Raw genomic sequence first — 26,449 nt, 5'->3', positions numbered from 1 at the left:
GATTTTATCTTTGTTGAGTCACACCAGGAGTAGACTCTTACACCACCCCGTCAATCAAAGATAAAAGCAAGAAAGAAAGAAAGAAAAGAAAGGAAAGGAAAGAAGTTTTAATGGCACAAATCTGTTGTACACCATCATTAGACACAAATTGCATATTGGACACTACACAAGGTGAAAGATTAACAATACTAGCAAAATAGAACAAAATTTAAACAGGTAATTACACAAGGTGAAAGCATCCTTGTTCCTCCTGGAAGCCAAGAGAACAAACCCATACCCCCCCCACCCCGTCAGTCCTTCAGTTTGGAATTGAAGTGAGAGCTTCCTTCCAGATCTGAATGTCTGCGGGGCTATGGAAAGTACAGTCTTTGAAGAGATGTCTTCTGTGATGCAAAACTTGAGAGGTCTTCTATATTGTAACAAGACAAGTCCTTCTGACAATACATCAGGTAGTCTTCAGCATTATAATTTAAATAACAGGTAATATTTAGCATTAGAACTTAAATAAGAAACACAACCTTAAAACATACAAAACTGGTATTTCCAGGTTCCCATACAGTCACCCTCTCAGGTGATGTCCTTTGAAAGAGTTTGCTTAATTACTTTGAATGGGCCTGGAAGTATCGTTGATTGTTTCAGGTTCTCTCAAAGCCAAGTTAAACACAAACAAAAACACAAACAAAAGCTTTGTCCCGAGCCACGTACAATTTTCATTTGGTGATCTTCTGACTCATGCTTCACCCCCGACTCACCACTGAGAAGTGAAGCCCTTAGTTGCCCTGAGGGGCATACCCCTCCCCTCACCAAATGGTTTCACAAAGAGAGGAGCAGTGGCCTCAGCCCTCTTTTTAGGCTCAGGCCAGCATTTCACAATGATTTCTAATTGCCTCGTGGGTACCCCATCAACCACTTCTTTTGGAATACCTTTCGTCTGACCCACCCCCCACCAATATTGCCGGGTATTCAAGTGTTCCCTGCCCCTGGCCAGGTGCCTACTAGGAATACGGCGCGACTGGCCCTGGGGGCTTGGTGGGTGAATCATTTTCACATGTCTCAAGCCTCTAGATTGAGGTTTTTTACTTTCCTCAGGAATATTATACTGCCTGGCATAATCTAATAACTCCCTTCCCAAATCTTCCCGTGTCCTGGAAGAAAGTGGGGTATTAGCTATTTCCTTTTGGAGCTCGATACCTCTTATTTTAAGCGAGTCAGGGAGACCCCTGATCAAAGGAGTCATTCTGTTTGCATCCACCAGAAGAGAAAGGGGGGATTCAAAATGATGTTTTAGTTCTCTTTCATAGATCATTTGCAGGCATGCAGCCTTTTGCACATTTTCCATTATCTGATTCATCCCTCCCTGCAGAACTACAGGTTCTCCTCTCTCCTTCGGATCAAACCCCCCTGCCCAATAGGCAGCTCGCTGGGTAAGGCTCCAGGGTCCACTCCTGTTTTTCGTGGTTAGAAAAACATTATCACCCCAATAGCCCATGGCTTCAGCTTCTGTTAACATAATCTGATCACCTCCAGTTTGTGAAACTCGCCACACATATTCCACCTCAGATTCCACAGCAGAGCGTGCAAATTCTTTACGAATTTTGGCCAGCACAGTGTAGGAGAAAGGTGCATCTTTAGTTGTGACAGTGGGGGTAGTTTCCCCATCCTCATATAATACTTCAGTTTTAATGAGAGGTCTCACATGCACAGCAGCTTCCTTAGCAGTTGCCAATTCTGCCCGAGGGTACACAGGGGCAGACTCCAGGTAATTCACACCCTGTTTTGAGTCCAAATACGAATTTTGCCTCCTCTCCTTTTCCAATTGAATTTTAAGATCTGCCACTGCGTCTTTCAAAGTGGCAACATGGCTTTGTAGTGACGAAACTAAGTCCTGCAAAGAGGAAATAGTTGTATTGTCTCGCTCATGCCATTCCTCTTTCTCCTTCACTGAAGCAGCTAAACAGGCGCCTAAAACCGTACAAATAAAACCTTTGCCTTTTCCGGCTTTTGCTCTTGCATCTTTCTGCAGAGCCACAATTCTATCAGCCACACTCTGGAAATTATGCCAATTTTCACGGGCCCAGTCAAGTACCTGTACAGATGGGCGGGCACCGTGAGCTTCTAAAAGGTTAAAAAGCCTCTCACTCCGGGCCATCTCTTTTGTTTCACAAGGCATTTCTTAATAGGGCACTAAGTTTCACAGGGAGTCGGATCAAAACACTGTTTGTACCAACAAAATCTTCCCTGGAAAACGTACACTTTTAAAAAGCTTACTCCAAACTAATCTTCTCCAGGAAAAATGCACAATAGATTTTTCAGGAGAGGTCACACACAAGAAAAAACAACCAACCAACCTGGGCTTCTCAAGGAGGTAACACGATTTCCCTGAGAGAACCCACACTTGCAAAAGCTTCTCGGCTTTTGTACCTCAAATTTTCTGTTACACCGGGACAAGAAACCCTATGTTTCTCAGGGAAGAGTCACTCTGCTTCCCTGAGAGAACACACACTTTACAAATATCACCAAAACTGGGTTTACCAAAACAGGGTACTGAGAATCCTCGGGGAGGCCACACTATAAAATCAACGTTTGTACCCCAGTTAATCTTCCCCGGGAAAGCACACACATTTAAAGCAGGGTACAGAGGATTCTCCAGGAGGTCACACTATAAATTCAAAATTTGTACCCCAGATAATCTTCCTCGAGAAAGCACACACATAGAAAGCTTTTGAGAACTCCCACACAGTCTCTCTGAAAATTTCGCTTCGTCCTTCTCCGGCCACTTCCCTCGCGGGAGAGTGAAAACGCGAATCTGGACTCCGCACTCACTTCGTACTCAGAGTACGTCTCAGACACACACACACATTTCGGGGTTCTCAGAAATACAGGAGTTTTGCTGTGATACTTTCACTGCACGGGAATCCTGCCGACTACGCCAATTAAATGTCTCGGTCCGGAGAGGGAAGGAGACTAGTTCTTTTGAATATTCCCGTGCTGTGAAATTAATCGGCACAAACGAGGCCAAAATATCAACAGCTAGACTATTTATTGCATAGAGAAAATGGAAATAAGAAGGGGAGAGGGAGAAGATAGAGAGGGAAAGAGAGAAGAGAGAGAGAGAAGAGGAAAGGAGTTATATTTATTGCATAGAGAAAATGGAAATAAGAAGGGGAGAGGGAGAAGATAGAGAGGGAAAGAGAGAAGAGAGAGAGAGAAGAGGAAAGGAGTTATATTACCACACCCCTCACCCACCCCAAGACAGTTTGAGTCTGTGGAGGAGAGGTGCTGCATGAGGTGCTGGGTTTGTGCTGAGGCTTTGGCTGGAGATGCGATGTGATCCCTCTGGGCAGCCTGGGTCTGTAGAGAAAGGGTACTGAGGCTTTGGCTGGAGAACAGATGAGGTCCCTCTGGGCAGCATGGGTCAGCTCCATGAGTAGAGGACATGGAGAGAGGGTTCAGTCTGCTTCCTTCCTTCTCAGCGGCATGGTCCTCCTTCAGCGTTTTTCTCTCTGCGTTTTTCTTCCCTCCATTGCAGTTTTCTTCCTCTGCGGTTTTCTTCCCTTCTGAGCCAGTAGTGGTCAAGTCTTTTATACAGTTTTTAGTCCTTAGGTATGTGTCCAAGCATTGTCCCTCAGGAATTCAGGAGCCAGGAAATCATAAGTATCCAGATATCGTTCCCCAGGAAGTCTTTCTGTGTATTCATGTGAGTTTGGACAGTGGTCTGGATGGAGTGGGGGGGGGGCCTCCGCCTCCTTCCTCTCCATCTCCCTGCCTACCCACTTATCACACATCAGGAGACAGGTGGAGAGTCCATTGACTAATCACCCTCCCTTCCTGGGGGTATCTGATAGCTGTCTTGAAGGCGTGATGGCTGGGTCCTTGGGTCATTGTTATAGGCCAGCTGCAGTCCAGTGTTATCACGATGCAATCACAAGGTGATTTGCATCCAGGATTGGTACTGTGTGGGCAAGCAGCAAGTGATTTTATCTTTGTTGAGTCACACCAGGAGTAGACTCTTACAGAAGGGAAGGGAAGGGAAGGGAAGGGAAGGGAAGGGAAGGGAAGGGAAGGGAAGGGAAGGGAAGGGAAGGGAAGGGAAGGGAAGGGAAGGGAAGGGAAGGGAAGGGAAGGGAAGGGAAGGGAAGGGAAGGGAAGGGAAGGGAAGGGAAGGGAAGGGAAGGGAAGGGAAGGGAAGGGAAGGGAAGGGAAGGGAAGGTTTGGGAAGGGAAGGTTTGGGAAGGGAAGGGAAGGGAAGGGAAGGGAAGGGAAGGGAAGGGAAGGGAAGGGAAGGGAAGGGAAGGGAAGGGAAGGGAAGGGAAGGGAAGGGAAGGGAAGGGAAGGGAAGGGAAGGGAAGGGAAGGGAAGGGAAGGGAAGGGAAGGGTGTGTCAGAACTGTTGAAAAATGATGGAGAGTGGCTTGGCCAGCTCATCTGCCAGCTCTCTCAGCACCCTAGGATGGATCCCATCTGATCCCATGGACTTGTGGGAATCCACGTGGCTGAGCAGGTCTCTAACTACTTGCTCCTTGATTACAGGTGAACTATACTGCTGCCTGACTCCATCTGCCAGCTCAGGAGGCCAGTTATCCAGAAGACAACCTATTCTGCTATTAAAATTTGAGGAAAAGAAGGTGTTAAGTACCTCTGCCTTTTACTCATTTTTTGTTACTATATTCCCCTCCATGTCTACTAAGGAGTGGATGTTGTCCTTGACCCTCCTTTTGCCCTTAATTAATTTGTATAAGGGTTTTTTCTTGTCCTTCACAACAGAGGCCAGTCTAATCTCTAAATTGGGTTTTGCCTTTCTAATTTTTTTCCTACATGACCTAGCCACATCTTTAAACATTGTTTGGGTTACCTCATCTTTCTTCTGAAGACCATACACCATCTTTTTTCCCCTGTAATTCACCCAGAAGTTCATTCCCTAAGCAGGCTGGCCTTCTACCCATCCAGGCTCATCTTCCAGCACATTGGAACAGCCTGTTCCTGTGTCTTCAAGAATTCTTTCTTGAAATAGGTCCAGCCCTCCTGGACCCCCTTTTTTTAAGGGTTGTTTCCCAAGGTACCTTCTGAATTAGTTCCCTAAGTAACCTGAAGTCTACTCTCCAGAAGTCCAGAGTGGAGGTTTTGTTGATGCCCCTCTTAGCTTGACTGAATATTGAAAACTCAATTGTTTGGACCCCAACTCAATATATGGACCCCAAACAGCCTCCAACCACCACATTGCCCACCAGCCCTTCTTTGTTTGTAAAAAGAAGGTCAAGCAAAGCCTTACCCCTGGTAGGCTCACATAACAGCTGTGACAAGAAGCTATCATCCATTCACTCTAAGAACCTTCTAGACTGTCTCCTCTCTGCTGTGTTGAGTTCCCAGCAGATATCTGGCAGAATATAACAGCATATAGGAGGTTAACAGTGAAGATATACAACTTCAAAGTGTGTACCATGAGAACCACTATTTGCAGAGTCTTATACTGAGTATTCAGGAAAACTGGTTAGTTAACTCTGAATGTCTGCCACCTCAGATCAGTATTCCTGATTTTAGTAAAAGAATTTAAGCAAGAAGAAATTTTCACTGAAAAAGCATCAGACTGATTTCCAGTCTCCCAAAATCATGCTGTTTTACTGAACAAAGTCCAATGCACCATGGATAATATAACAGGATCACACCAAAGATCAGGATTAATTCTTGCCAATGTCAGTATGGGTCAGATTCAGAATTTCAACCTAGTCATCAGAAAATATATATGGCTCTCAAGTGTAATTTAGTCTATATAAAATCTGAATTCATTGTGGAAGGAAGCTCTTTCCATCTTTTGTCTAGAAAGGGAGACAGCCCTACCTAATTCCCATCTTAGGCATCTCAGTTAATTGTTTAAATTTAGCTAGGAATAAACTGGGCCAGAATAGATCCTACAAGGTCACACACTATGTTGATGACAGAGCTGGGATTCAGATCACAAGGGTCCTAGTCCCAGACAAATGCTATTACAAGACAGTTGCTCCTCCAAGTAATTAATTCTCATTTTGAAGTTTTCAGCTGAGGTAACAGGACACAACTATTTGTCCTGTCCTTCATATTACTATACATAACAACATAAGAAAAACTTGGCTATGTTTATGAGCCTTTTTAATCTTAAGCTCCTTCAAGAATTCAAGAATTTTATATATATCATATATGTGTGTGTTCATTTATATATGAATGTGCATTTGTGTTTCTACATGTCTGTCTGAACCACTTCTATTCAAATTGTGGTGCTGCATTTATAGTTTATTTTGATTTTATAAGACTTACTTTGTTTCAGTAATGATGAAAACTTTCTCTTTTTTCTTTTTTTTTTCCTTTTTATTCTATTGTTTTCTCCTTTATATATATATTTTTTTAATTTTTTTTTTCATTCCAGCAAGCACATCTGCTCTATGGATGAATTTATTTCCTCAATCTCATGGTGCAGTATCACATTTCAGTTGTCACTTTTGATTTATCATTACTTTAAACATTAAATCTTCCTTTGCATTTTTATTGGTTTCATTAAAAACATTCTGCTCAACTTTTCATTTATAACCTATATCAAGGGGAAAAAAGAATAATAAAAAAAAAAATCCCACTTTCTGCCTCTCTGCATTTCCCTCCTCTGTCATATTCAGGATGTTCTCTTTCATTTTCACCCATTTTTCCAGGTGATAAATTTAAAGAAATCCACTAACCAACTGTGAATAAGATAAATAAATTTTAAAAAAAAATAAACTTAGATATTTTGTTACAAACATAGTTTGTAGAAATATTTATTAAATCTAATAACTTTTTTGTTTAATGAGGCACAGAGCATATGTCAGAAGTATGGTGTCCAAAAGGCAAAAGCACTGCATAGTTTATCTGGCAAATGTGTTACACAATGCTTGACCCTTAAATTGAGCACTGGGAGAGATAAATAGGATAATTAAAAGCACTCCCTTATAGTCACATGAACCTAGAGCCATCTGGTCAAGGCAAAAATAAATCAGTAAAACAACTGGAAATTATCTGTATAGGCATTTGGGGATTGGTTGAAGCCTTGCTACAGTCCTGATAGGAAGAAATACAGGAAGAAGGAAAAATGGGGAGAAAAAAAGAAAGAAGGAAATAAAGAAATAAAGGAAGAAAGGACAAAAAGAAAGAAGGAAAGAAGGAAGTGTAGTAGTTTGGGCTGGGTGCCCTCTGCTATGGGGGGTGCTTCCTGTGTCCAGAAGTCTAGCCCAGAGGGGTGGACACAGGAAACTACATATTTCATACCATAATTCTCTGCACCACTATAAGATCCAGCGAGGGGTCTGGCACTTTCTCTTTCTTTCCTTGCTGTCACCTGGTAACTGGGGGGAGATGTCTCCCGGCCTTGGGCCTGGCTAGGCCCAAGGCTACAGGGGGATGGGCAGTCTCAGATCTGGCCAGCTGAGACTAGCCTAGCAGTGGCTGGGGGAAGAAGGAGCCCTGGGGGTCTTGGGTGTACCCTCAGGTGGGGATGGGATGTTTTCTGGGTCTGCTTTAGAATTTCTTTTGTCACTGTGCTTCTGGCTCTCTGTAAACATTTACTGCTTTCCATTTCAACTTTCCATCACTTTTGCAATCTGTCTGAGTCATTATTTCTGCCCATGGTGGGGAGGGGGTCTGCCTCCACCGATCACAGGGAGGGAGGGAGGGAGGAAGGAAGGAAGGAAGGAAGGAAGGAAGGAAGGAAGGAAGGAAGGAAGGAAGGAAGGAAGGAAGGAAGGAAGGAAGGAAGGAAGGAAGGAAGGAAGGAAGGAAGGAAGGAAGGAAGGAAGGAAGGAAGGAAGGAAGGAAGGAAGGAAGGAGAGAAAGAACAATGCCTAAAAATCCCAAACAAGAAAACTCTTCTCATAAAGATGATGAAAGTGACTCTAATTAACACAAAACCCAAGAAACAAACAGGGTTGTATTTCTCTCTATATTTTGTTTTAGTTTTCTCTTTTTTTCTTTTTTCTTCAGCTTGAGCGAAAGATTTTGATTTGACAAGATGATCCAAGAATTCAAATAAGAATTTTTTTTTGGTCTTATATTTCACTTTTTCTTGTAAGCCACTAAACATAATTTCAAGAGAGTAAACATTTACTTGCTTAAGAGATTTTAACAGATAAAACGTTACTAAACATATTTTCACTAAAAATGCTGAGTTTGAGAAAATATGTATCTCTGGGTCTTGTTGAAGTTAGTTATGCAGATAAATTGATAAGTAAGTAAATACATAAATAAATAAATTAGTTTCTAGTATAGGCCTTCATATTTCCTATGCTAAAATCTATGCTAAATTAAACTGTGAATCCTCCTATTGACTGTGAGTTTTGTAAAAAAGAGAAAACTTTGTCTTTTTAACTTTTTGTTATCTATATTATGTTTCTTGTTTCTTTATCTATACTTATCAATACACTGTCATATAAGGAACAGCAAAAGCACACATCCTTATTCATATTCAAATGGGTATGTAGACAACCAGGAAACCTCACTGTTCTTAACTTCAAACTAAAACTAAAGGAAAGGTATGTCATGGATTGAGATGAATCTGATGCTGTTATTCATACCATGCTTGCAGTTTGCAGCTCCAAAAATGAAAGTACTGGCTTGACCAAAATACACTGGGGCTTGAAGTTCAGATTGTAACATGGGAGGTTTCCTGTTCTGGTTGGAACGGTTCCAAGTTCTTCTCCAGAGATGGTGATGAGACGAGTGGTAGCTCATTGGGTTTTTTTTTATGTTGCTTTTTATTTCTTTCCCCCCTATATTTCACTGTGCTTCTTCTACAAACAGCTAGGCTAATGTAATCATGTCCTCTAGTCAGTGGAATGTTTGCAGAAATTAAGTGAAAATTCTTATCCTTGAAGTCATACCTTCATCATGGCTGATTTTCCTTTCCATTGCTATGAATATTGGGAGGTAACCATGATGGGCTATGCCCATCCTGAAAGCAGGGGGAGGAGTGCTTGTGAGAGCCTTGCTCTCCCTGGAGGGCGATTTCCCCTTGGGAACTGAGTTATTCTGTTCCACTCCCCCTCCCTGTCCAGCAACACTGCAGCCACTTGCTTTCTTTGGCTTCTCCTTACCTGGACGAGAGAACAGCTGCTGGCTTTCTGCTTCTCTGCCATGTGGTCAAGCTGGGTCCTCCTCCCTGCTACATCCACGCCTCTACAAAGGACTCCAAAGGACTGGTTCTGTATATGTACTTTCCCCATCCATCCTTGTTCCTTACCCTTGTGAACCCTTCCTGTTATTGTTTTATATATATATATATAAACTATATATATCTATATATAGTTTATATAGTTCATTTTATATATATATATATATATTTAGTTTAAGAAAAAGAAAAATTACCTCTCTACTTCCAAACCAACTCCAAATTATTTCTCATTAGATTTGTTCCTTCCCTTTCTTTTTTTTCTCCTCTCTATCAGGAAAGAGGAGGGGGGAGAGGGGAAAGGATTCTCAGCCTTGGCCTCCATCTGAGCTCTTAAATCCCAGTTAAGGCTCAAACCAGCACAGTATCAGTGGTTACAAATTTCATTTCAGATTCTAAACTTGCAGAATTTTCCATATTTTATCTTTTCAGCAGGATTGAACTGCTGGAATCATAGAAACATAAAATCATTCAGGTTGAAAAAGAACCCTGGAATCATCAAGGGGGATCACCATGTTGGAATTAAACTGTGAAAAAGGAAGTAAAACCTATGACCATAGAAAGGATCATGTATTTTCCCTTCATGTATAATGAACACCATCTTGTACTGGGGATTTTCAGTTTTGTTGTTCTGCAATAATTTATTGTTCTGAATAAGCCTATTATGTGCAGATTGAAACATTAGGATTAATTACAGAAAATGCTGGTGTAAACCTTAATGAAAAACATACATCTCTTGTACAGCCTGAATTCCCTGAAGAAATCTTGAAAATATTGACTTTGACAGTTTTTGCTGTGTGACAGATTGCATTAGTAGTATAAAACCCTTCAATAAATATAATTTTTTTGGTATGTGCAAGTGTGCACACATGTGTGTATGCATACATACAGACCTTCCAGATAAGACAAAAAGATTTGTTGATGTTAAATTACAGCTCATGTTTCCAAAGACCTAGACTATTTCATCATGATGCTTTTGTCTTGATTATCATTGAATTCTCTCCCTCCCTTCTCCTTTCTCCTGTGTTTGATCTCTGTATAAAGGAACCAATCATTAGGAAATAAATTATGTATCCACCATGGTAACTGGAAAATAAAATTTAAAAATTGCTTACACATTCTATTCATCCAGAGTGTTCCTGGGTTTGGGTTTGTTTTGTTTGTTCAGGTTTTGTTTGTTTCTTTGTTGGGGAGGGTGTTGGTGTTTTGAGGTTTTTTTGGTTGGTTGCTTGGTTGTTGTTGTTGAATATTATGGAAAGTTGTCTGATCATTGACAAAACTTCATAGAAAATGGCAGGATGTTTTCAAAGACAGAAAGGGGAGAGACATATCCTGTTCTCTTTGACTGACAATGGGGTTTCACTACACCATTTTAATTTGTGACTTTGCAACTTGTTCCATGGAAGATGCAAGTTTCCTGAAGGAACAATTACATTCAAATTGCCTGATCTGCTGTGTGAAATAGGACACTGGTTTTCACCTAGTAATGACAGATAAATTGAGAAGCGACACAACAACATAGAGTGCAATTCATGATTCATACACAATCTTGTTAATTACTGAATAAGCACAGTAAATATATCTTCCTTCTCTCTTCTGCCCACTGGCCCAAATAATCTTTGTACTAATAGGTGCAGTGCCTTTCAGTGATCAGGTCAAAATATCCAATAGCAAAATAGCTTAATATACATTCATCTCACCTCACTTTGAATCAGCTCTTTAGATGGAAAAGGCTCCATGTATCATGATCAGTTCATTTAATTATTCAGACTTTCCTTTTATATTCTTCTGTTAATGTCATGTTCTAAATGGACCAAGAACCAAGAAGCACTAAAAAAAAAACAACAGTAACTTCAAATGTATGCAACAAAACCCTGGAAAATAGTATTCATTCTACCTTGGTATACAGAGGTCCCAGAAGGACAGAGAGCATAAAAGATGTGCTTTGAGAAGGCATGTTCATTTTGGATAACCAATATGCAAAGTAGGTATAAGACTACAATTTTGTATCTCTGGTATCTTCAAAGCATACACTTAAAATGTTTTCTTTTCTGAATAATCAGTTGGTTTATGTATTTACCTATCTATCTATCTAGTATGACACTGATTGGTTTCAGTATGTATTCACACTTCTTTTTTCTTTTTTTTTTTTTATTATTATTTCTGTGTACCAGAATCTCTCTGTTTTATTTGCCTTTTTTCCCTGCCTCATTAGAGAATAATTTCTGGAAACATACCATTCTTAGGAAAAAGAGTAATACTCTGGAGTCTATAAATAGAGAAGAGGAAAACAAGCTGATTTATGTTAAGGGATACAGGACTTGAAAATATACCCCAGGGTGAAATAAATATTACAATACACAATATATCCTTGCTTTGCCTTGATGTGCATTACAGTAATATTATGAATCTCTCTGTATAGTCTGTAGTCCTTGGAGAATCTTTCCAGGGATGGGTTCCCATAGGTCTTGACATATTCAAAATAGGACAATCTCTGCCCTGGAGATGGGTGGAAGAGAAAACAGAATATTAGTAGCAATTTAAGGTCACTTTACAAAACAAACAAACAAACAAACAACACACTATGAAATTATAAACCTAGAAGAATGGCAGGGATCTACTAAACTCCAATCACATTGATCAGAGTAGCTGTGATATTTTACTCATGGGGCTGATCTTCAGATTATTAAGCATATGCAAAAGGTGTATAAAAGAAGTTTTTAAAGACAAAAATATGGTCAAACATCAGGCTAGTTGTTGACACAGATGTCTAATAACAGCTAATGAATGCTGCAAGTGAATATGGGGGTGCTGGGGAAAGGGAAGAGAGGGAGCTACGCTATGAGAAGGAAGGACATTAATGGGAGTGATATGTCTTACAATCTAATTGCTCTGTGTTTTATAGAACTTGATCATTAGGGTATCCTGCTTATGGTACCGCAGAGATGTAATGGCGAAATAAAGCAAGAGGCTATTAAATAGAAAGTTTAAATATAGCTACAGGGACAGATACTTCATGACAACTTGACAGATATCTTGGAGTGATCACTGGTTCCTTCATCACTAATTACAAAATCATTTGTCTTAAGGAAAGGACAAAAGAGAAGTAATTATGAAAAACATGATTCTTAGGGGATAAAAAGGATAGCATCATTTTAAAACATTGAAGTCATCATAACAATTTAGAATCATGATTAATTTGCTTGAGCCTATGACGGCTTGGTTTTCAAAGCCAGTGGGAACAGAGCTTCCTATGTCAAAGAGAAGGAAACATTCAATTTCTTGTTATGCTAAACTTATCCTCAGACTCCAGAGATTTCTTTGATGAACAGTTCATTAAAATTTCTGACTGCAGATGAATTTGAGCTAAAATACACAAATGTTTTAATTATACATTCCTTTTTAATTACACTAATGACTTGTAATGTGTTTATGTTAGTTTAGAGTTTAATTTCTTCTCTTAGATTAGGTGGTTGACTTAAGGATTGTGCTTTTCAGTAAAATACTGTGATTCATCAATGTTTGATCATGGGTTAATCCAAAAGTATTGAAGCATTGCTATTCTTGGACAAATAACAATGCACACACACAAGCACAATCCCATTTTGTGCTTAGGGGCAGTTAAACCTTTGCAACACAGCAAAGCAAGGGGCAGGAATCAGGAGACAGAAGCAACGCTCAGAGAGCTGCTGATGTTCAGATTGCTGTTGAATGAGGCACGGGGGTGTAAAAGCCCAGTACTTCTATGAACAAAGATTGGTTGGATAATTAGCACTCAGAAAGGAAGGCAACATAGGAGAAAAAGATTAACTTGTTACAGCTAGTTTCTTCATTGCCTGTATAGTACAATAATTGACCATAGGTGCTTCCTAAGAGATTTATGATGATTGAAATTAAGAATTTATTCTAAACTCTATTTGTGGACTTATTCTAGTCATTGAAAATACATGGCACATCCAGAGAGCGGTTCCAGTTGACTTGGCACACCTGTGTAAATCATGTTTGACCTGCTATGGATATATATATAATTTTGTGTCTATATATTATTTTATGTCTATATAAGGTGACTTAATGATTAGTTCAGAAAACATGACCCACGTGAGGATGAATAAAGTTCGGTAATACAATGTTAACTTCAGCTGGACTTGATGAATGCTTAACATGAAACAGAGCCAATATCTGAACCTATCTCAAAGTACTAAAGACAAAGAATATGTCAGAAATAAGTCAGTTGGCTGCAGTTTTAATTTGCAATTTGTATAACTGGAGTGGAAAATGGCATGATTGGATCCTTTAAGGCAGAGATTCTTGGTCAGTGTGTCCAAGAACAGGTCTGGACAGTGTGATTCCAGTGTGACTTCCAGTATCTGAAGGGGGGCTACAAGAAAGCTGGGGAGGGACTTCTCAGGTTGTCAGGTAGTGATAGGACTAGGGGGAATGGAATGAAGCTGGAGGTGGGGAGATTCTGGCTGGAGGTGAGGAGGAAGTTCTTCACCATCAGAGTGGTGAAGCCCTGGAATGGGTTGTCCAGGGAGGTGACTGTTTAAGACCAGGCTGGATGAGGCTCTGGCCAGCCTGATCTAGTGTGGGGTGTCCCTGCCCATGGTAGGGGGGTTGGAACTAGATGATCCTTGTGGTCCCTTCCAACCCTGACCTATACTATGATACTATGATGCTATGACTCTGGAGTGCAGTTTTCTGCATTTTTATAGACCATCAACTTCCCCTATCTGCTATCTATTCCATTCTTTTCCATTACCTTTTCATTACGCATTTTTGCTGTGTCCTACATAACTTTAGTCCTGGACTATAGTTAATCTGTTTGTGAAATTTTCTGAGAGCTGGGTATTCAGGAAAATGTGTCATGAGTTTTAGGAAGGAAATGCAGTCGCCATCACTGGAGGTTTTCAGGAGAAGACTTGATGGGGTGCTTAGTGCCATGGGCTAGTTGTTTGGGTGGTGTTGAATTGGTTGATGAGTTGGACGCGATGATCTTGAAGGTCTCTTCCAACCTGGTTTATTCTATGTATTCTATGTATTCTATTCTATGCAAATTAAGTAGTGTTGCTTTCTAAGAAAAGGCTAGGAAAGGTAGGGAAATTGCTGATCATTTTTATGGTCAAGTAGCAGAATAAGATAGAATGCTGACTTCAGATGAGAACAAAACATATGAACCATGGGGAATTCCACTGGAAGCCACAGATGGTGTCATGACAAATGGAAAATACATACATCTCTACAGTTGTGTTTGGGTAGGTTTATGACAAAACTGGACCATGAAAAACATCAGTACATGTTGTTTCATTCCATAGATATATGCATTCACCTTGCTGATACATTCCATCTATGCATAATATTTAATAAAATTATGATCAGAGGTTTCTTAGTTTTAAGGCATATGTACTGGCAAAGCACCTACATCAAAAAGACAGATTGCTAACAGCAGTTGGGTCAACTGGCTCAGAAAGCTGTAATCATCTCAGCTATTACTGGCCTCCTGAACTGGTTCATGGGGTCAGGGAGCAGTGTACTACCCCTGAAATCCATGAGGAATTAGTCTGGGACTTGCTGAGCCACTTAGATGATGAGAGAGCTGGCAGATGATCTGGCCAAGCCTCTCTCCATTCCTTTTCCACCAGTCCTGGTTCACTGGAGAGGTACCAGATGACTGGAAACTGGCCAGTGTGATGCCCATCCACAAGAAGAGTCAGATGGAGGAACCTGGAAACTACAGGCCTGTCAGCCTGACCTCAGTGCCAGGGAAAATTATGGGGCAGATCATCTTGGGGGCAATCACTGTGCACCTGCAGGATGGCCAAGGGATCAGGTCCAGCCAGCATGGATTCAGGAAGGGCAGGTCCTGCCTCACCAACCTGGTCTCCTTCTATGATCAGGTGACCCATCTGGTGGATGTGGGGAAGGCTGTGGATGTGGTCTACCTGGACTTCAGCAAGGCCTTTGACATTGTCCCCCACAGCAAACTGTTAGCTAAGCTGTCAGCTCGTGGCTTGAACAGCAGCACTCTGTGCTGGGTTAGGAACTGGCTGGAGGGCTGAGCCCGAAGAGTGGTGGTGAATGGTGCCACATCCAGCTGGTGGCCAGTCACCAGTGGCGTCCCCCAGGGATCAATTCTGGGCCCCATTCTCTTTAATATTTTCATTGATAATCTGGATGAGGGTATTGGGTCAGTCATCAGTAAGTTTGCAGATGACACCAAGTTGGGAGCAGATGTTGATTGGTTAGAGGATGGAAGGGCTCTCCAGAGGGACCTTGACTGGCTGAACAGGTGGGCAGAGTCCAACATGAGATCATTGAACAAGTCCAAGTACCGGGTGCTGTACTTTGGCCACAACAACCCCATGCAGTGCTACAGGCTGGGGTCAGAGTGGCTGGAAAGCTGCCAAACAGAAAGGGACCTGAGGGTGCTGATGGACAGCTGCCTGAACATGAGCCAACAGTGTGCCCAGGTGGCCAAGAAGGCCAATGGCATCCTGGCCTGCACAAAGAATAGTGTGGCCAGTAGGATCAGGGAAGACATTTCGCCCCTGTACTCAGCACTGGTTCGACCACACCTTGAGTCCTGTGTCCAGTTCTGGGCCCCTCAATTTAAGAAGGACATTGAGACACTTGAACATGTCCAGAGAAGGGCAATGAGGCTGGTAAGAGGCCTCGAGCACAAGCCCTATGAGGAGAGGCTGAGGGATCTGGGATTGTTTAGTCTGGAGAAGAGGAGGCTCAGTGGAGACCTCATTGCTTTCTTCAACTACCTGAAAGGTGCTTGTAGCCAGGAAGGGGTTGGTCTCTTCTCCCAGGCAACCAGCACCAGAACAAGGGGACACAGTCTCAAGCTGTGCCAGGGGAGGTTTAGACTCACAGTGAGGAGAAAGTTCTTCATAGAGAGAGCTAGCCATTGGAATGGGCTGGCCAGGGAGGTGGTGGAGTCACAGTCCCTGGAGGTGTTCAAGAGGGGATTGGATGTGGCATTTAGTGCTATGGTTTAGTAGTCATGAAGTGTTGGGTGACAGGTTGGACCTGATGTTTGAGGTCTCTTCCAACCTTATTGATTCTATGATTCTATGATTACAACCTCCTCAAATAGCACTCATCTTTTTGGGTGTTCCTTTTAACAAGTCTGCCTGCATATCCTCTTTTTAACCACCCTTTATTCTTCTTCATTATCTTCAAGGTCAATAAATAAATAAGCATGACAATTGTCATATTGTTCAAGGGCTGCAAGTATACTGACTATTATGGAAATTGCAATTTCCTTATAATTTTCTTACACTTTACTTGCTTGATGGCTGTCTGCAATATCTTATAAACACTTCAAGACTGTGATGGTAGGGCCAAACAGGCCCAGGACAGGCCCAGAACATGTCCCAATAGGTCAAGCCTCTGGCCCTCTCTTCCTCTTCTTCTGGGGTATTTTTCAGTGTGAAGTAGACAGTGGGGACAGGAGTCTGTAAGTGTGGTAACCTAGATATTTCCTGGGGTTCAGGAAAACCAATTCTATGTATTGCACATGGGTTTGACCCAGTGACACAGTTGTTGGCCTGTCTGTGTGTCCGGCCAAGTTTGGGCAAACTCAGTTCCATAGGTTAAGGTATCTTGTTTCTGTCTTTCAATCTCTTTTACCATTGACCATTAATTGTCTTCAGACCTTATTAATACAAGCGGAAATGATAAATAAGTTGCCTTGTTTTGTACGTGGTGAAGCAACAAGAGCCACTGCTGAGGTTACAACTAAAAAGCCCTCCCATAGCAGGCACCACCGCAGAAGGGACCCATCCCTTAGACAAAAGGAGGCACCTAGAGCAGTCCCTGTGGCAATGACCTTCTTATCAGTGCATGCCTCTGACATAGTTTTGATTAAATTGATAAGCTGCAAATCTGACAACATATGAATATGATTTATTAAATATATAAAAAAAAAAAAATTTCCAAGCCAGTTTGATACAGGTTCATTTGCCGTGTCAGTGATAGATTAATTATGCACAATAGGATGCTAACAAAAACTAGAATAACAGTCTAGGAAAATCAGAACTTGGAACACAAAGGAACAAACTGGAAACTTCTTATAAGCATGAAACAAACAGCAATGCTGCCCCAGGTGGCAAGATGGACCACCTTGGGTTGACAGTGGAGCTAACCAACAGGTAAACAAGCTATAAAGCTCAGAAATAGTCAGGTAAATTAGTGTAAGCTACTCATGAACCGCTGAGCTGTTAGCTGCTAAAACCTTTGCTGGATGAAGTGATATTCTGAGTTCGTATTCATAATCCAAAAGGCAGGAATAATCCAAAAGGTAGTATCTAAAATTAGAGGAAGTGAGAGAGAGATCATGCTGCTGTGATGGAGATCTATGACTCAAACACTGTGCTGCTAGGACAAAAGAAGCTAATTACTCTCAAGACAGGAGCACAAAGTAGGTGCATGTTGCTGCCTTGAATTCCATTAATGAACTTGGAGCTGGGAGGGTTGGGGGTGGGTGGGAGAGGGGAGAGGAAGATAAGAGAGAAAGATAAGACAGAGATGTGGGCTCTGAAATCTTGCCCTATAAATTCCCTTTTTGAAAACTGAATGGCCCAATGGCAGTTTACCTATTCAAAACCCACCAATCGATTCAAAATGTTGTCTGGAGGGCAAAACTGCAGATGTCTTCTCATATAGCCTCCGGCATTTGCAGCTGTCTCTCTGAAACGAGAGGTATAGGGTCCAACTTCCACTCCCCTCCATGAAGCCTTAATGGCACCTGCCTATTGGCTCCTTGTCCTCAAACCTGGACCCTGCAACGGGGAGGGAATAGAATAGAATAGAATAGAATAGAATAGAATAGAATAGAATAGAATAGAATAGAATAGAATAGAATAGAATAGAATAGAATAGAATAGAATAGAATAGAATAGAATAGAATAGACCAGGTTGGAAGAGACCTTCAAGATCATCGTGTCCAACCTATCATCCAACACCACCTAATCAACTAAACCATACAACCAAGCATCCTGTCAAGCCTCGCCCTGAACACCCCCAGTGACGGCGACCCCACCACCTCCTCGGGCAGCCCATTTCAATGGGCAATCACTCTCTCTGTGTAAAACTTCCTCCTAACCTCCAGCCTAAACCTCCCCTGGTGCAGCCTGAGACTGTGTCCTCTTGTTCTGGTACTGGTTGCCTGGGAGAAGAGACCAATCTCTGCCTGACTACAACCCCCCTTCAAGTAGTTGTAGAGAGCAATAAGGTCACCCCTTCAGGAATAAGTCCTGTGTCTTGGCAACCAGCTGCAGACACCAACAGAAAGTGAAACTGTGCTCCTGCAACTTCCATGTGGTTGATGCCATTTTGGTTTTGTTTAAATTCCCACGTGTGCCGTGGGATATCAGGATCAGTGAGTAATTACAGAATCTGATTTTTTAATAGAGTGAGGGGTCTTTGCAGTCCTGCCTGGGTAAACTGAATTTGCTGATAATTACGGTGATTTCAGAGATTTATGTTAGACTAGGATACTTCTGTTGTGGATGGTTTAAAACCAGAAAGGGCTGATGCTACAGGGTTACTGCATTAGATATAGTTTCAGGATTTAGAGGTGCACAGATAAGTACTTGCTTTCTTCTGTTGACTCTTCAAGTTGAATAGATATTAGTGAGTGCTCAGTCATGATGAAGCTTTGCATTTCCTAAGTCAAGGACAACACTGAGCTAATATAACTAGGTTATGTTAAAGATGTGAATTTTTAAAAGGGGTAGATTAAAAAAAACAACAACAAAAAACACAACAAAAAAAACCCCAAACCAAACAAACTAACAACCTCCCTCAAAAAAAAAAAAAAAAAAAAAAGAATCTTCAAAATACCTCTTAAGTCTTTGTCTGGCCTGCTCTGTAGAAAGTGTTATTCCTTCTCTTGCTTTGGGTTTCCAATGGGATCTTTACAAAACATTATGTGTCTGCATACTCTACCAGCCCTATACATGTACTGGACTTTCTGTGATTCTTCAGAATAGAATAGAATAGAATAGAATAGAATAGACCAGGTTGGAAGAGACATTCAAGATCATCCCGTCCAGTAATATCATAAAAAGAAATACATTCAAGTTTTCAAAAAGCTTTGCAAATGAAGCTTATACAACTAGATGAGAAACACACACAAAATGGGAGATCTTGCATGACTTAATGTTTCATATGATACCTAAACAGGTAGAGGAAATTAGATCAGTTGAATTTAGTTGAATTTAAAGTTACTAGTCAGTTCTTAGCTGTTTTACACTATTGTTTTGTATATTTACTTTTTCCTCCCTCTTACTCTACTTTGAAGTGGCTTTTGGTTGCACTGTCTGAAGTACAGTAAAAATATGCTCCAGCATGTATATTAAAAATAACATTCCAATCTCCATCGTCACCTTTCCAGAGAGGCAGAGTAAGATAAATAAGGCAATATCCATGTTTTACAGTCTATAAAATTCAGATCCTATTAAAAAAAAAATCTTATGCATAACACATATGCTTTCTATCTCATTTATCAACAAACACTTATGCAAAATATAGATACAGATATATATAGGGTGCTTTGTTTTATGGATAAACCAATATTTACATGTGGAAAACACTTGACTGTATTCCAGTAGAATGGAGGAGAGCCTGAAAAGATTCAGATATTTTAGGAAAAAATTAGTAATAAAAAAAATACTTAGACTAGAATAGAATAGAATAGAATAGAATAGAATAGAATAGAATAGACCGGGTTGGAAGAGACCTTCAAAATTATCACGTCCAACCCATCAACCAATCCAACTAACAACTAACCCATGGCACCAACCACCCCATCCTGAAAACCACCTCCACCACCTCCCCAGGCAGCCCATTCCAATGGGCAGTCACGCTCCCTGTATAGAACTTCTTCCTCACATCCAACCTAAACCTCCCCTGGTGCAGCCTGAGACTGCGTCCTCTTGTTCTGGCTGCCTGGGAGAAGAGACCATCATCTGTCTGTCTGCAACCTCTCTTCAGGTAGTTGTAGAGAGTGATAAGGTCACCCCTGAGTCTCCTACTCTCCAGGCTAAGCAACCCCAGTTCCCTCAGTCTTTCCTCATAAGGCATGTGTTCCAAACCCCTCACCAACATTTTTCATTAATCCCACAGCTTACTGAAAACAGGGAAAAAAAATAAAAAAGAAATGTTGGTTTGTGGTTGGAAACACTGCCTGCAGGACAGCATCAGATGATGGTCTGGATGAGAGGGCTGCAGGGTAAATGATGAGTGAGTTATCCACTGATAAAAGACACTACACAGTAATCTTTCCTTTCTTTGGTTTTGAAGTTTTGTGATAGTTAATACATTTTGTGACTGTAATTGGACCATCTTGCCTAGACTGCTTTAACTGAGAAGTGTTGGACCAGATGATCCTTGAGATCCCTTCCAACCTGGTATTTTATGATTATATGACACAAAAGAGTCCTGTATCTTCATTCAGATTGGGTAGTAAGATTGCATTACAATTCTGTTCTTTTTAAATATTTTTTTTTAAAATATCAGTGTTCCTTAGAGTCTGATGGCCCTTTCAGCTCTGCTAAAGATCTAAAGTATGTTTGAACTAACTCACACACACACACAAAAAAAGAAATACAAAAACAAAGGCCTCAGCTGCTTCTATCCTTCTACATCCAGTTCCAGCCATTGTAGAGTTTGGATAAAATATGGGAACTGAGAAATGAGAGTCAGTAACGAAAAGCTTAAGATGAAGCCTGGATATGAGCATATAGATCTTTAGACATAGATTCAAATTTTGTGTTATGACTCAGGTTTTGATGGTTTGAGACTTGACCTTGAATTTGTGTTAAAAAGAATATAAGCTTAAATTTGACTGAAAATAAAACAAAAAAAGAAGGCCAAAAAACAACTTATCTAGGATAAGAATCTTTGGCATTAATAAACCCTGACTCTAACCCATTCATTTTGTGTTATTCTGTCTTGATTCTTTCTGTTGCCCATTGTAGGAAACACAACCATGAATGCAGAAAAAAAATACGTATACCCAAAATCAAATTTGTTCTTCTTACTGTTGATACAATCTACTTAATATGCTAACTTTTACACTGCTAAGATCACTGGTTTCATGGAAGTTATGAAGAGTTTTAGATTTACTGGAAGAGCTCAGAGCTGTGATTTTGGTTTGCTTTTTTCTATTTTATTTTGTTCTGTTTTAGGTGAATTTCACAGTTATACTATAAAAAAGATTTCCAGGAATTATAAAGAATTTTTGTGATGTTATGGCAGCTGGAAGATCTATTTTTGCAAGTAATTTAATGATACTGTTGCCCTGTTTTTCCCATCTATCAGTTCTAGTGTCCTATTAATGAAATAAAATTAAACAAACAAAACCCAAAACCAAATAACCAATTTGTATAGCTTCTTTAATGATAGTGAAATATTTCCCTTAGTTTTCACATATTTTCCTCCTCATTGCCCCTTCTTCCAGAGTTTCTGTGTATTTTCTCATCACTCTTAACCATTCTGGATGAACAGAGTGAGGCTTGGAGGTTAGAGCTCCCCACAGAAAGGGAAGATATTGACTTGGAAACCCATGGGTTTAAAGAGCTTATTTAGCAAATTTACAACAGCATGCACGTAACCTCCAAGGATTCCAGATGTAGGTATAGCCAAGTGATTTATAAACTGGACTCCATATCTCTAAGGTGATTGGACTAAACACCAGATTAGGCTCATTATTATTCTTAATTAGTCTCATTATATGACTATATTCAAACTTAAGGATTCACATTAAAATAGCTGAATACTAGAAAGGATTCTATTTTATGCCAGGAACAATAGGATTTTTCAATTAGTTCAAATTTGAGTTTATTCTGTAACCTTTTATCACCATCAGTGCTGCAAATTCTATTCAGCCACTAGTGTTTGGACTTTCAGTTGCACTTGAACACTACTGTCTACTGCAGACAAACCATTATCATTCATATCCCACTGCATCATGCAGATTTCTGGGCTTCCAGGATGTTCTGCATTTGTCACCATGACATACTAGACAGACAGATAATTAAGTAATGAAAAAATATAATTCAACTTCCTAAACTGTACTTTGGAGTTAAAGGGCAAAGTGAAGAAGTCATCTACACATTTAATTATTTTAGCCATATTTAGGATATTCCCTTGTAATTTATTAGTGCTGAAATGCCTGTAGACACAGGCAAAAAGAAAACTGCAATGAAAACCTGCCTTGCTAATTAAAATACCCCTGAAGCATAGCCGGTAGGTAAGATACTTAACAAACATTAAAGAAATTGCAAAAGATGTATTTCTCAGATGAACTGCCCTAAAGAACTCTCGAGGTTTCAAAATAGTTTTCTGGAAATCAAACATTAGACACAAACTTTGAAATTTCAAGAAGCAATCTGGGAAATTATTTCCATTTGCATCCAATACTCTGCCTCAAACATCATTATGCTTACCACTTTCAGTGCCCTGAGTGCACTCTGCTCTCCTTTTAGTTTGTTTGCCAACTCTTAAAGTCACACTATCACCGTATCACAGTATAACTAAGGTTGGGAGAGACCCCAAGGATCACCGAGTCCAGCCTGTCTCCACAGACCTCATGACTAGACCATGGCACCAAGTGCCACATCCAATCTCCTCTTGAACACCTCCAGGGACGGTGACTCCACCACCTCCCTGGGCAGCCCAGTCCAATGACGAACGACTCGCTCAGTGAAGAACTTTCTCCTCACCTCAAGTCTAAACCTCCCCTGGCTCAGCTTGAGACTGTGTCCCCTTGTTCTGGTGCTGGTTGCCTGAGAGAAGAGACCAACCCCTTCGTGGCTACAACCACCTTTCAGGCAGTTGTCGAGGGCAATGAGGTCACCCCTGATCCTTCTCTTCTCCAGGCTAAACAATCCCAGCTCCCTCAGCTTCTCCTCATAGGGCTAAAGTCAGTTCTTTTGTATGAATCAGATATGCAATTTCAATGCAGACTGTTGTGAAAAAGATTTGGATGAAGGATCAGTATGGTTTCCCTAGTCTTGAGAGTTGTTAAGTTCAGGGGGCTTGATGCTGGTCTCAGCTATGCTGCGCTGTATTGCCTCATGGGTACACACATTTTTGTATTCTTAATACAGGCCCTTGGTTGGGTACTGGTCTACAAACTTTACTTCACATGTCAGATGTGATTCATTATGCTGGACTTTCATGACAATCATGGGAGACTGTATCAAGATCTGATCCCAGTCCTGGATTTCTTACTTTCCTTTGTGTCAACACTAGGAACCTGTTCAGTGATTCTGGATGGTCACCTCAACCTGGTTGCCCTCTCTGGACCTTTTCTGCTTTCCTTGGTTGGGTGCTGTAGGACTACACCCTTTGTTGGTAAGGTACCACTTTGTGTGACTTGCCATCAAATCTGAAGTGAAGTAATCCCATACAACAGTACTGTTTACATGATAACTATATGGAAAACAGACTTGGAAGAAGATGAGGCTTCCTGATAGGCATGCTTCATTATCAAAAGCGAAGCATGCAGTCCTGGGGAGGTGATTATTCCACTCTATTTAGCACATGAGAGACATCTAGAAATACTACTCTCCTATACAAGAAAGGCAGTGACATAATGGAGTAAATCCAGCTGGGCAGCTCCAGGATGGTCAAGAGACTTCAGCACACCTTGCATGGCATGAGTCTAGCCAAACTGTAAAAACAAGGACACGGAACATCCAATAGTTACCTTCTGAAGTACAAACTATGAGTCAACAAGAGCAAGTTCTAATACAAAAAAACCCTCTAATTAGATGTAAGGAAGGAAGCTGCTACCATGAGAGATGCTAAACACTAAATCAGGGTGGCTGTGGAGTATCAGTCCTTTGAGATATTTGATACTTGCCCATATATGCTTGAGCAAACAGATTCTGTTGGACTTGTTATGAACAGGAGGGTTGGACCAGATGATTTCTGGAAGTCACAGAAATACAAAATCATAGAATAATTCAGTTTGGAAAAGACCCTTTCATCAAGTCAAATCATTAACCCTAATCTACAAAATTTACTCCTCAACCATATCCCCAAGCACTCCGTCAAAACAACACTTAAACATAACCAGGATTGGTGACTCAACGACCTCCCTGGGCAACCTATTACAGTGTCTGACTACTCTTTCTGTGATTTTTTTTTTTCTTAATATCCCTTCTAACCCTAAACTCTTGCAGCTTGAGGCCATTCCCTCTTGTTCTATTGCTAACTACCTGTGAGAATAGACCAATACCAACCTCTCTACAATGTCCTTTTAGGTAGTTGAAGAGAGTGATGAGGTCTCCTCTTAGCCTTCTTGGCACTCTTGTAACATGAGCCTGCAGTGTGCCCAGGTGGCCAGGAGGGCCAGTGGCATCCTGGCCTGCATCAGGAACAGTGTAGCCAGCAGGAACAAGGAGGTCATTCTGCCCCTGTACACTGCACTGGTTAGTCCACACCTCAAGTACTGTGTCCAGTTCTGGGCCCCTCAGTTTAAGATGGATGTTGACTTGCTGGAGTGCGTCCAGAGAAGGGCAACAAAGTTGGTGAGGGCTTTGGAACACAAACCCTATGAAGAGAGGTTGAGGGAGCTGGGGTTGCTTAGCCTGGAGAAGAGGAGACTCAGGGGTGAACTTATTGCTCTCTACAACTACCTTAAGGGAGGTTGTAGACAGGCAGAGGTTTGTCTCTTCTCCCAGGCAACCAACACCAGAACAAGAGGACACAGTCTCAAGCTGCACCAGAGGAAATTTAGGCTGGATGTTAGGAAGAAGTTCTACACAGAGAGAGTGATTGGCCATTGGAATGGGCTGCCTGAGGAGGTGGTGGAGTCACAATCACTGGAGGTGTTCAGGAGGAGACTTGATAGGGTGCTTAGTTGCATGGTTTAGTTGATTAGCTGGTTGTGGTGAAGGCACATTATGCCCAGATTTTGAATCTTGTCCCAGCATGTGGACAAGTTCCCCCTCCTTCAGGAGGAAGACAAAAGCCAAGGCATTAGCCAGGCCAACATGCACCCAGCGCGTGCAGTATTCATGCAAATACCAAGTATGGGAAGAATTCTAGCTTCACGCTTTCTACAGGCTGAAGCCAGTTGTTTATGAGAGTGCCCATTGGTCAAACCCAGCCTCGAGGAATCTATAAGTATCACCCCAGTTGGTAAAGAAGTTGCCCCCTCTTTCACTTTGCCTCTACTTGCTCGGGAGTACAACTCTTGAGCCATAGCCTATGCCATTGAGCTTATTGTTGTTAGCTTCTGTCATATATGCACGCATACTGAAAGCCTCTGCATCATGAGAAGCAATCGTGAGGATCATCTCCAGAAGGAGGATCTTCGCTGAGCCCAAGGAGCCCAGCGTTGTTACAGCACTTGTACCGACTGGGAGAGCCCACCATGCCACCTGAGGCCTGGACCAACCCCGAGGGTAAGATCTGCCCATTTGTCAGGGAGAAAGGACTTGATCAAAATTGAGTCTACATATGCCTAGCCCTGCTACAGTGGGAGAGGGGCTGCCACATGTGCCCCTCTGAGACCTGTGAACCTCAGGGAAGACCAAAGCATTGTTTGTGCCTATACTGCACCGAACCCGGGACCACTCTGAGAGTCCTGCTATTCCTTTAAGCTCAGTAAACGAGAATCCGCCATCTAACACAGCCACATTCTCTCCCCGAGGCTGTTTACATCAGCCCCAAGAATCACCACAGCTGGGCCGATCCCATAGCTTTAGCTGCTGTTGTTGTCCAACCTCCAAACCTGCCTACTGGCAACCGTTGCCCCACCCTGTCATGTGAGCCGAATTTGAGGGCTGACCCCACAGGCTGACCCCAACCAGGACCGATCCCTATTGTCTGGAGGGAATCAACCGAGTCCTGAAGGGAACCTGCTTCTGCGCTAAGCCCAGGTTCCATTATTCCCTCTCCACTGCTGCGGAGAGAGAAAACAGTAACCCAACGTTGCCGTCCAACTCGACTAGGAACCAGTCCAGCAACAGTAGTCTGCTGGACCTCCACCTTGCTACAAACAACAGCTACAGAGTATCCTCCACATGCTTTCCAGCCACTAGCACTCAGTTCAAAGTATCCGCGTCTAAGAGAGTAATCACTGATGCATAGAAAGATTATAATATTACTGTATATAGCCAGAAATCACCCGTGTCCCGCCGAGTCGCCATCTAGTGGCCAGGCAGCAGAACTGCACCCTTCATTGTATAAATATAGAAATGGTCTATAGATGGTTCAATTAAGTTCTAATCATAACACTAAGCCACTTAATGAATGTATTTCATGA

The sequence above is a fragment of the Dryobates pubescens genome, chromosome Z (genome assembly GCF_014839835.1).
Source record: "Dryobates pubescens isolate bDryPub1 chromosome Z, bDryPub1.pri, whole genome shotgun sequence".
In the NCBI taxonomy this organism is placed as follows: Eukaryota; Metazoa; Chordata; class Aves; order Piciformes; family Picidae; genus Dryobates; species Dryobates pubescens.
The sequence above is the reverse complement of the archived record's forward strand: the minus strand, read 5'-3'. Positions refer to the sequence as shown.